At 40.1% G+C, this 10,870-nt stretch overlaps 1 non-coding gene and 3 pseudogenes across 1 annotated transcript; all 4 read right to left on the bottom strand.

The window, feature by feature from the left end:
• Nucleotides 1-530: 530 nt before the first annotated feature.
• LOC128036877 (5S ribosomal RNA) lies at nucleotides 531-643 on the bottom strand (annotated as a pseudogene).
• Nucleotides 644-5,425: 4,782 nt separating this feature from the next.
• On the bottom strand, nucleotides 5,426-5,544 carry LOC128036874 (5S ribosomal RNA). Its single transcript, XR_008193335.1, has one exon. It is a non-coding gene; the product is annotated as a 5S ribosomal RNA (ribosomal RNA).
• Nucleotides 5,545-6,298: 754 nt separating this feature from the next.
• On the bottom strand, nucleotides 6,299-6,413 carry LOC128036875 (5S ribosomal RNA; annotated as a pseudogene).
• A 1,594-nt stretch (nucleotides 6,414-8,007) lies between these two features.
• On the bottom strand, nucleotides 8,008-8,117 carry LOC128036876 (5S ribosomal RNA; annotated as a pseudogene).
• Between the last annotated feature and the right edge of the window lie 2,753 nt (nucleotides 8,118-10,870).

Raw genomic sequence — 10,870 nt, 5'->3', positions numbered from 1 at the left:
CCATCCTAGTCTACTTCCCAAGCACGCTTAATCATGAGTTCGATGGGATCCGGCATTAGTGCCGGTATGATCACACCCAACTCTAGTGCAATCTATTCATATAATGGTGCCCTTTATCGCACTTGCGCCGATTTTAAATGCAAATTCACCAAATATCGCTTTCAAATTGTTTATTTCACAAAACGCAAATAACGAATGAGTTACACCACGCCGAGAAAATCCAACTAAAAAAAATTATATGAAATAAAATGGGGGTGCAACACAAGGACTTCCTGGAGGTCACCCATCCTAGTACACTCTCCGAGCACGCTTAATCATGGAGTTCATGGGATCCGGCATTAGTGCCGGTATGATCGAACCCGCCACTTTGGGCAATCTATTTATATAAAGGTCGCCTTTATCGATTCTTGGCCAATTTAAATGTAAATTCACCAAATATCGCTTCAAGTTATTTATTTAAAACAAATAACGAATGAGTTACACCACGCCGAGAAAATGCAACTAAAAAAACATTATATGAAATAAAATGGAGGGTGCAACACGAGGATTTCCGGAGGTCACCCATCCTAGTACTACTTCGCCAAGCACGCTTGACTACGGAGTTCGATGGGATCCGCGCATTAGTGGTGGTATGATCGCACTCCAACTTCTTGCGCAATCTATTCATATAAATGTCCTTATCGCACTTAGCGCTTGAAGTTAAATGCAAATTTGATCAAATATCGCTTCAAATTGTTTATTTCACAAAACGCAAATAACGTAATGAGTTACACCACGCCGAGAAAATGCAACTAAAAAAAATTATATGAAATAAAATGGAGGGTGCAACACAAGGACTTTGGAGGTCACCCATCCTAGTACTACTCGCCGAGCACGCTTAATCATGGAGTTCGATGGGATCCGCATTAGTGCCGTATGATCGAACCGCCAACTCTTGCGCAATCTATTTATATAAAGGTCGCCTTATCAAGATTTCGCCAATTTAAATGTAAATTGACCAAATATCGCTTCAAGTTATTTATTTCAAAACACAAATAACGAATGAGTTACACCACGGAGAAAATGCAACTAAAAAAACATTATATGAAATAAAATGGGAGGGTGCAACACGAGGACTTCCTGTGAGGTCACCCATCCTAGTATTACTCTCGCCAAGCACGCTTGACACGGAGTTCGATGATCCGGCATTAGTGGTGGTATGATCGCACCTGCCAACTCTGCGCAATCTATTCATATAAAGGTCCCCGATCGGACTTGCGCCGAATTTAAATGCAAATTGACCAAATATCGCTTTCAAATTGTTTATTTCACAAAACGCAAATAACGAATGAGGTACACCACGGAAAAATGCAACTAAAAAAACATTATATGAAATAAAATGGAGGTGCAACACGGGACTTCCTTGGAGGTCACCCATCCTAGTACTACTTCTCGCCAAGCACGCTTAATCATGGAGTTCGATTGATCCGGCATTAGTGCCGGTATGGTCACACCCCCAACTCTTGCGCATCTATTCATATAATGGTCCTTTATCGCAGCTTGCGCCAATTTAAATGCAAATTTGACAAAATATCGCTTCAAATTGTTTATTTCACAAAACGCAAATAACGAATGAGTTACACCACGCCGAGAAAATGCAACTAAAAAAAATTATATGAAATAAAATGGAGGGTGCAACACGAGGACTTCCCAGAGGTCACCCATCCTAGTACTACTCGCCAAGCACGCTTAGTCATGAGTTCGATTGATCCGCATTAGTGCCGGTATGATCACACCCGCCAACTTCTGCAATCTATTCATATAATGGTCGCCTTTATCGACTTGCGCCGAATTTAAATGGAAATTGACCAAATATCGCTTCAAATTGTTTATTTCACAAAACGCAAATAACGTAATGAGTTACACCACGCCGAGAAAATGCAACTAAAAAAATATTCTATGAAATAAAATGGAGGTGCAACACACGATTTCCCTGGAGGTCACCCATCCTAGTACTACTCTCGCCAAGCACGCTTGATACGAGTTCGGGGATCCGCATTAGTGGTGGTATGATTGCACCCCAACTCTCGCAATCTATTCATATAATGTTTCCTTTATCGAGACTTTGCCAATTTAAATGCAAATTGACCAAATATCGCTTCAAATTGTTTATTTCACAAAACGCAAATAACGAATGAGTTACACCACGCCGAGAAAATGCAACTAAAAAAAATTCTATGAAATAAAATGGGAGGGTGCAACACGAGGACTTCCTCAGAGGTCACCCATCCTAGTACTACTCGCCAAGCACGCTTAATCATGAGTTCGATGGGATCCGCATTAGTTCGTATGATCGCACCGCCAACTCTTGCTAATCTATTCATAAAGGTTGCCCTGATCGCACTTATCCGAATTTAAATGCAAATTGATCAATATCGCTCCTAATTATTTATTTCACAAAACGAAATAACGAATGAGTTACACCACGCCGAGAAAATGCAACTAAAAAAACATTTATGAAATAAAATGGAGGGTGCAACAAGAGGATTCCTGGAGGTCACCCATCCTAGTACTACTCGCCAAGCACGCTTAATCAGGAGTTCGATGGGATCCGCATTAGTGCGGTATGATCGCACCACAACTCTGCTAATCTATTCATATAATGGTCGCCTTATCGCAGCTTGCCGCAAATATCGCTTCAAATTTTTATTTCCAAAAACAAATAACGTAATGAGTTACACCCGCCGAAAAATGCAACTAAAAAAATTATATGAAATAAAATGGAGGTGCAACACAAGGACTTTTGAGGTCACCCATCCTAGTACTACTTCGCCGCACGCTTAATCTGAGTTAGGATCCGCATTAGTGGGTATGATCGCACCCCCAAGGAATCTATTCATATAAAGGCCCATCCATTGGGCCAATTTAAATGAAAACCAAATATCGTTCAAATTTTTATTTCAAAACAAATAACGTAATGAGTTACCCACCCGAGAAAATGCAACTAAAAAAACATTATATGAAATAAAATGGGGGGTGCAACACGAGGATTTCGAGGTCACCCATCCTAGTACTACTCGCCAAGCACGCTTATAGGAGTTCGATGGGATCCGGCATTAGGGGTATGTCCACCCCCAACTCTGCGCAATCTATTCATATAATGCGCCTTTATCGCACTTGCCAATTTAAATGCAAATTTGACAAATATCGCTTCAAATTGTTTATTTCACAAAACGAAATAACAATGAGTTACACCACGGAGAAAATGCAACTAAAAAAATTATATAAATAAAATGGAGGTGCAACACAAGGACTTCCAGAGGTCACCCATCCTAGTACTACCCCCAGCACGCTTAATCGGAGTTCGATGATCCGCATTAGTGCCGGTATGATCAACCCCAACTCTCGCAATCTATTTATATAAAGGTCGCCTTTATCGATTCTGGGAATTTAAATGAAATTACCAAATATCGCTTCAATTTTTATTTCAAAAACAAATAACGAATGAGTTACACCACGCCGAGAAAATGCAAAAAAAAAAATTTATGAAATAAAATGGAGGGTGCAACACGAGGATTTCCCTTGGAGGTCACCCATCCTAGTACTACTCTCGCCAAGCACGCTTATCTGAGTTCGATGATCCGGCATTAGTGGGGTATGATCCACCCAACTCTTGCAATCTATTCATATAAAGGCGCCTTTATCGATTTTCCCAATTTAAATGAATTCACCAAATATCGCTTTCAAATTTTTATTTCAAAAACCAAATAACGAATGAGTAACCACGCCGAGAAAATGCAACTAAAAAAACATTATATGAAATAAAATGGGGGTGCAACACGAATTCCCCGAGGTCACCCATCCTAGTACTACTTTCGCCAAGCACGCTTTAATAGAGTTCGATTGATCCGCATTAGTGGGGTATGTCCACTGGCCAACTCTTGGCATCTATTCATATAATGGCGCCCTTATCGCATTTTCCCAATTTTAAATGCAAATTTGACAAAATATCGTTCAAATTGTTTATTTCACAAAACGAAATAACAATGAGTTACACCACGAGAAAATGCAACTAAAAAAATTATATGAAATAAAATGGAGGGGCAACAAGGATTCCTGGAGGTCACCCATCCTAGTACTACTCCCAAGCACGCTTATCATGAGTTCGAGATCCGCATTAGTGCCGGTATGATCAACCCCCAACTCTGCGAATCTATTAAATAAGGCGCCTTTTATCGATTTTGCCAATTTAAATGAAATTACCAAATATCGCTTCAAATTTTTATTTAAAACCAAATAACGAATGAGTTACACCACGCCGAGAAAATGCAACTAAAAAAAATTTATGAAATAAAATGGGGGGTGCAACCGAGATTCCCCGAGGTCACCCATCCTAGTATTTTCGCCAAGCACGCTGACTACGGAGTTCGGGGATCCGCATTAGTGGTGGTATGATTGCACCACAACTTTGCAATCTATTCATATAAAGGCCCTTTATCGATTGCGCCAATTTAAATGCAAATTACAAATATTTCAAATTGTTTATTTCACAAAACGCAAATAAAAATGAGGTACACCACGAGAAAATGCAACTAAAAAACATTATATGAAATAAAATGGAGGGTGCAAACAACCCGGAGGTCACCCATCCTAGTACTACTCGAAAGCACGCTTAATCATGAGTTCTGGGATCCGCATTGGCCGTATGCACCCCCAACTTTAATCTATTCATATAATGGCGCCTTTATCCACTTGCGCCAATTTAAATGCAAATTTGACCAAATATCGCTTTCAAATTGTTTATTTCACAAAACGCAAATAACGAATGAGTTACACCACGGAGAAAATGCAACTAAAAAAATTTATTAAATAAAATGGGAGGTGCAACACGAGGATTCCTGTGAGGTCACCCATCCTAGTACTACTCTCGCCCAAGCACGCTTAATCATGAGTTCGGGGATCCGGCATTAGTGCCGTATGATCGCACCACAACTCTTACGCAATCTATTCATATAAGGTTGCCCGATCGCACTTACCAATTTAAATGCAAATTCACAATATCGCTCCTAATTATTTATTTCACAAAACGAAAATAACGAATGAGTTACACCACGCCGAGAAAATGCAACTAAAAAAACATTTTATGAAATAAAATGGGAGGGTGCAACACGAGGATTCTGTGAGGTCACCCATCCTAGTACTACTTCGCCAAGCACGCTTAGTCATGGAGTTCATGATCCGGCATTAGTGCCGTATGATCGCACCCCCAACTCTATGCAATCTATTCATATAATGGTTGCCCTTATCGGACTTTGCGCCTAATTTAAATGCAAATTCGACCAAATATCGTTTCAAATTGTTTATTTCAGAAAACGCAAATAACGAATGAGTTACACCACGTCGAGAAAATGCAACTAAAAAAAATATTCTATGAAATAAAATGGGAGGGGTGCAACACGACGACTTCCCAGGAGGTCACCCATCCTAGTACTACTCTCGCTCAAGCACGCTTGACTACGGAGTTCTGATGGGATCCGGTGCATTAGTGGTGGTATGATTGCACCCGTCAACTCTTGCGCAATCTATTCATATAAAGGTCGCCTTATCGCGACTTATGCGCAATTTAAATGCAAATTCGACCAAATATCGCTTCAAATTGTTTATTTCACAAAACGCAAATAACGAATGAGTTACACCACGCCGAGAAAATGCAACTAAAAAAATTCTATGAAATAAAATGGAGGGTGCAACACGAGGACTTCCTGCAGAGGTCACCCATCCTAGTACTACTCGCCAAGCACGCTTAATCATGAGTTCGATGGGATCCGCATTAGTGCCTGTATGATCGCACTGCCAACTCTTGCGCAATCTATTCATATAAAGGTTGCTCGATCGCACTTCTCGAATTTAAATGCAAATTCAATCAATATCGCTCCTAATTATTTATTTCACAAAACGAAAATAACGTAATGAGTTACACTACGCCGAGAAAATGCAACTAAAAAAACATTTTATGAAATAAAATGGAGGGTGCAACACGAGGACTTGCTGCGAGGTCACCCATCCTAGTACTACTCTCGCCAAGCACGCTTAGTCATGGAGTTCGATGGGATCCGGCATTAGTGCGGTATGATCGCACTGGCCAACTCTGCGCAATCTATTCATATAAGGTCGCCCTTATCGCACTTCATCGCCAATTTAAATGCAAATTCGACCAAATATCGCTTCAAATTGTTTATTTCACAAAACGCAAATAACGTAATGAGGTACACCACGCCGAGAAAATGCAACTAAAAAACATTATATGAAATAAAATGGGAGGGTGCAACACGAAGACTTCCTGTGAGGTCACCCATCCTAGTACTACTCTCGCCAAGCACGCTTAATCATGGAGTTCTAATGGGATCCGCATTAGTGCCGGTATGATCGCACCTGGCCAACTCTGCGCAATCTATTCATCTAAAGGTTGCCCTCGATCGCACTTTGCGCCGAATTTAAATGCAAATATCAATATCGCTCCTAATTATTTATTTCACAAAACGAAAATAACGAATGAGTTACACCACGCCGAGAAAATGCAACTAAAAAAATATTCTATGAAATAAAATGGAGGTGCAACACGAGGACTTCCTGGAGGTCACCCATCCTAGTACTACTCTCGCCAAGCACGCTTAATCCGGAGTTCGATGATCCGCATTAGTGCCGGTATGATCGCACTCACAACTCTCAGCAATCTATTCATATAATGGTCGCCTCTTATCGCAGCTTCGCTCAATTTAAATGCAAATTTGACCAAATATCGCTTCAAATTGTTTATTTCACAAAACGCAAATAACGTAATGAGTTACACCACGCCAGAAAATGCAACTAAAAAAAACATTCTATGAAATAAAATGGAGGGTGCAACACAGACTTCCTGTGAGGTCACCCATCCTAGTACTACTCGCCAAGAACGCTTAATCATGGAGTTCGATGATCCGGCATTAGTGCGGTATGATCGCACCCATCAACTCTGCGCAATCTATTCATATAAAGGTGCCTTTATCGCACTTGCTCCGAATTTAAATGCAAATTGAATTTAATATCGCTTCAAATTATTTATTTCACAAAACGAAATAACGAATGAGTTACACCACGCCAGAAAATGCAACTAAAAAACATTCTATGAAATAAAATGGGAGGGTGCAACACAGGACTTCCTAGAGGTCACCCATCCTAGTGCTACTCGCCCAAGCACGCCATTATCATGAGTTCGATGGATCCGCATTAGTGCCGGTATGATCGCACCTGCTAACTCGCAATCTATTCATATAAAGGTCGTCTTTATCGCACTTGGCGCTTGAATTTAAATGCAAATTTGACCAATATCGCTTCAAATTGTTTATTTCACAAAACGCAAATAACGAATGAGTTACACCACGCCAAGAAAATGCAACTAAAAAAACATTCTATGAAATAAAATGGGAGGTGCAACACGAGGATTCTCGAGGTCACCCATCCTAGTACTACTCGCCCAAGCACGCTTAGTCATGGAGTTCGATGGGATCCGCATTAGTGTGGTACGATCGCACTCGCTAACTCTCGCAATCTATTCATATAAGGTCGCCTTTATCGCACTTGCTTTGAATTTAAATGCAAATTCGACCAAATATCGCTTCAAATTGTTTATTTCACAAAACGCAAATAACTAATGAGTACACCACGCCGAGAAAATGCAACTAAAAAAAATTATATGAAATAAAATGGGAGGGTACAACACGAGCACTTCCTGTGAGGTCACCCATCCTAGTACTACTCTCGCCAAGCACGCTTAATCATGGAGTTCTAATGCGATCCGGCATTAGTGCGTATGATCGCACTGCCAACTCTGCGAATCTATTCATATAAAGGTTGCCTCGATCGATCTTCGCCAATTTAAATGCAAATTCGACCAATATCGCTTAATTATTCATTTCACAAAACGAAAATAACGAATGAGTTACACCACGCCGAGAAAATACAACTAAAAAAATTTATGAAATAAAATGGAGGGTGCAACACGAGGACTTCCCGAGGTCACCCATCCTAGTACTACTCTCGCCAAGCACGCTTAATCGGAGTTCGATGGGATCCGCATTAGTGTCGGTATGATCGCACCCGCCAACTTCAGCAATCTATTCATATAATGGTCGCCTTTATCGCAGCTTGACCAATTTAAATGCAAATTTGACCAAATATCGCTTCAAATTGTTTATTTCACAAAACGCAAATAACGAATGAGTTACACCACGCCGAGAAAATGCAACTAAAAAAATTCTATGAAATAAAATGAGGGTGCAACACGAGGACTTCCTGCGAGGTCACCCATCCTAGTACTACTCTCGCCAAAGCACGCTTAATCATGAGTTCGATTGATCCGCATTAGTGCCGTATGATCGCATCCATCAACTCTTGCGCAATCTATTCATATAAAGGTCGCCTTTATCGCACTTGGCCAATTTAAATGCAAATTGACCAATATCGCTCCATTATTTATTTCACAAACGAAAATAACGAATGAGTTACACCCGCCAAGAAAATGCAACAAAAAACATTCTATGAAATAAAATGGAGGTGCAACACAGGATTCCTGGAGGTCACCCATCCATGTTCCCCACGCTTAATCAGGAGTTCGAGGGATCCGCATTTGTCGATGATCACACCCAATCTACAATCTATTCATATAATGGGTTTTATCGACTTTACCGATTTTAAATGCAAATTCACCAAATATCGTTCAAATTGTTTATTTCACAAAACGCAATAACTAATGAGTTACACCAAGGGAAAATCCAACTAAAAAAATTATATGAAATAAAATGGGAAACACAAGATTTCCCAGAGGTCACCCATCCTAGTACTACTCGAGCACGCTTAATCATGAGTTCGAGGGATCCGCATTAGTGCGTATGATCAACCGCCCTTTGCAATCTATTTATATAAAGGCGCCTTTATCGGATTTCCCAATTTAAATGTAAGACCAAATATCGTTTCTTATTTATTTCAAAAAAACAAAATAAAATGAGTTACACCACGCCGAAAAATGCAACTAAAAAAATTATTGAAAAAAATGGGGGTAACACGAGGATTCCCGAGGTCACCCATCCAGATTACTCGCCAAGCACGCTGAACGGAGTTCAAGGGATCCGCATTATGGTGGTATGATCGCACCCAACTCTCGCAATCTATTCATGAGGTCGCCTTTATCGCACTTTGCCAATTTAAATGCAAACCAAATATCGCTTCAAATTGTTTATTTCACAAAACGCAAATAACTAATGAGGTACACCACGGAGAAATGCAACTAAAAAAACATTATATGAAATAAAATGGGAGGGTGCAACCGGACTTCCTGGAGGTCACCCATCCTAGTACTACTCCGCCAAGCACGCTTAACGGGAGTTCTAATGGGATCCCATTAGTTGTATGATCGCACCCAACTTCCGGCAATCTATTCATATAAAGGTTCCCTCGATCCATTTTCGCCAATTTAAATGCAAATTACCAATATCGCAATTATTCATTTCACAAAACGAAAATAAAATGAGTTACACCCGAGAAAATACAACTAAAAAAAATTTATGAAATAAAAGGGGGTGCAACACGGATTCCTGCGAGGTCACCCATCCTAGTACTACTCCGCCAAGCACGCTTTAATTATGAGTTCGGGGATCCCATTAGTGCCGTATGATCGCACCCAATTCCGCAATCTATTCATATAATGGTCGCCTTTATCGCAGTTTTTAATTTAAATGCAATTTGACCAAATATCGCTTCAAATTGTTTATTTCACAAAACGCAAATAACGAATGGTTACACCACGGAGAAAATGCAATAAAAAAACATTCTATGAAATAAATGGAGGGAAACAGGATTCCGGAGGTCACCCATCCTAGTACTATCCCAAAGCACGCTTAATCGGTTCGATTGATCCGGCATTATGCCGGTATGATCGCATCCATCAACTTCGAACATTCATATAAAGGCGCCTTATCGCATTGCGCCAATTTAAATGCAAAACCAATATCGCCTCATTATTTATTTCACAAAACGAAAATAACGAAGAGTTACACCACGCCAAGAAAATGCAACTAAAAAACATTCTATGAAATAAAATGGAGGGTGCAACACGAGATTTCCCGGAGGTCACCCATCCTAGTGCTACTCCCCGCACGCTTAATCATGAGTTCAGGGATCCGCATTAGTGCCGGTATGATCACACCCCAACTCTAGCAAATCTATTCATATAATGGTCCCTTTTATCGCATTGGCCGATTTTAAATGCAATTGACCAAATATCGCTTTCAAATTGTTTATTTCACAAAACGAAATAACAATGAGTTACACCACGCCGAGAAAATCCAAAAAAAAAATTATATGAAATAAAATGGGGGGTGGGACTTTGGAGGTCACCCATCCTAGTACTCTCCCCGAGCACGCTTAATCATGAGTTCAGGGATCCGGATTACGGTATGATCGAACCCTACTTCGAATCTATTTATAAAGGTCCCTTTATCGATTCTGCAATTTAAAAAAATTAAAATATCGTTCAAGTTATTTATTTTTAAAACACAAAAACGAATGAGTTACACCCCGAGAAAATGCAACAAAAAAACATTATATGAAATAAAATGGAGGGTGCAACACGAGGATTCTCCTGGAGGTCAATCCTAATTACTCTCGCCAAGCACGCTGATACGGAGTTCGGGATCCGCATTAGTGGTTATGATCGCACCCAACTCCGCAATCTATTCATATAGGGTCGCCTTTATCGCATTTTCCAATTTAAATGCAAAACCAAATATCGCCAAATTGTTTATTTCACAAAACGCAAAAACGAATGAGGTACACCACCAGAAAATGCAATTAAAAA

The sequence above is a fragment of the Gossypium raimondii genome, unplaced genomic scaffold (genome assembly GCF_025698545.1).
Source record: "Gossypium raimondii isolate GPD5lz unplaced genomic scaffold, ASM2569854v1 Contig00058, whole genome shotgun sequence".
Taxonomy (NCBI): Eukaryota; Viridiplantae; Streptophyta; class Magnoliopsida; order Malvales; family Malvaceae; genus Gossypium; species Gossypium raimondii.
This window is presented reverse-complemented; position numbering and strand designations above follow the sequence as displayed.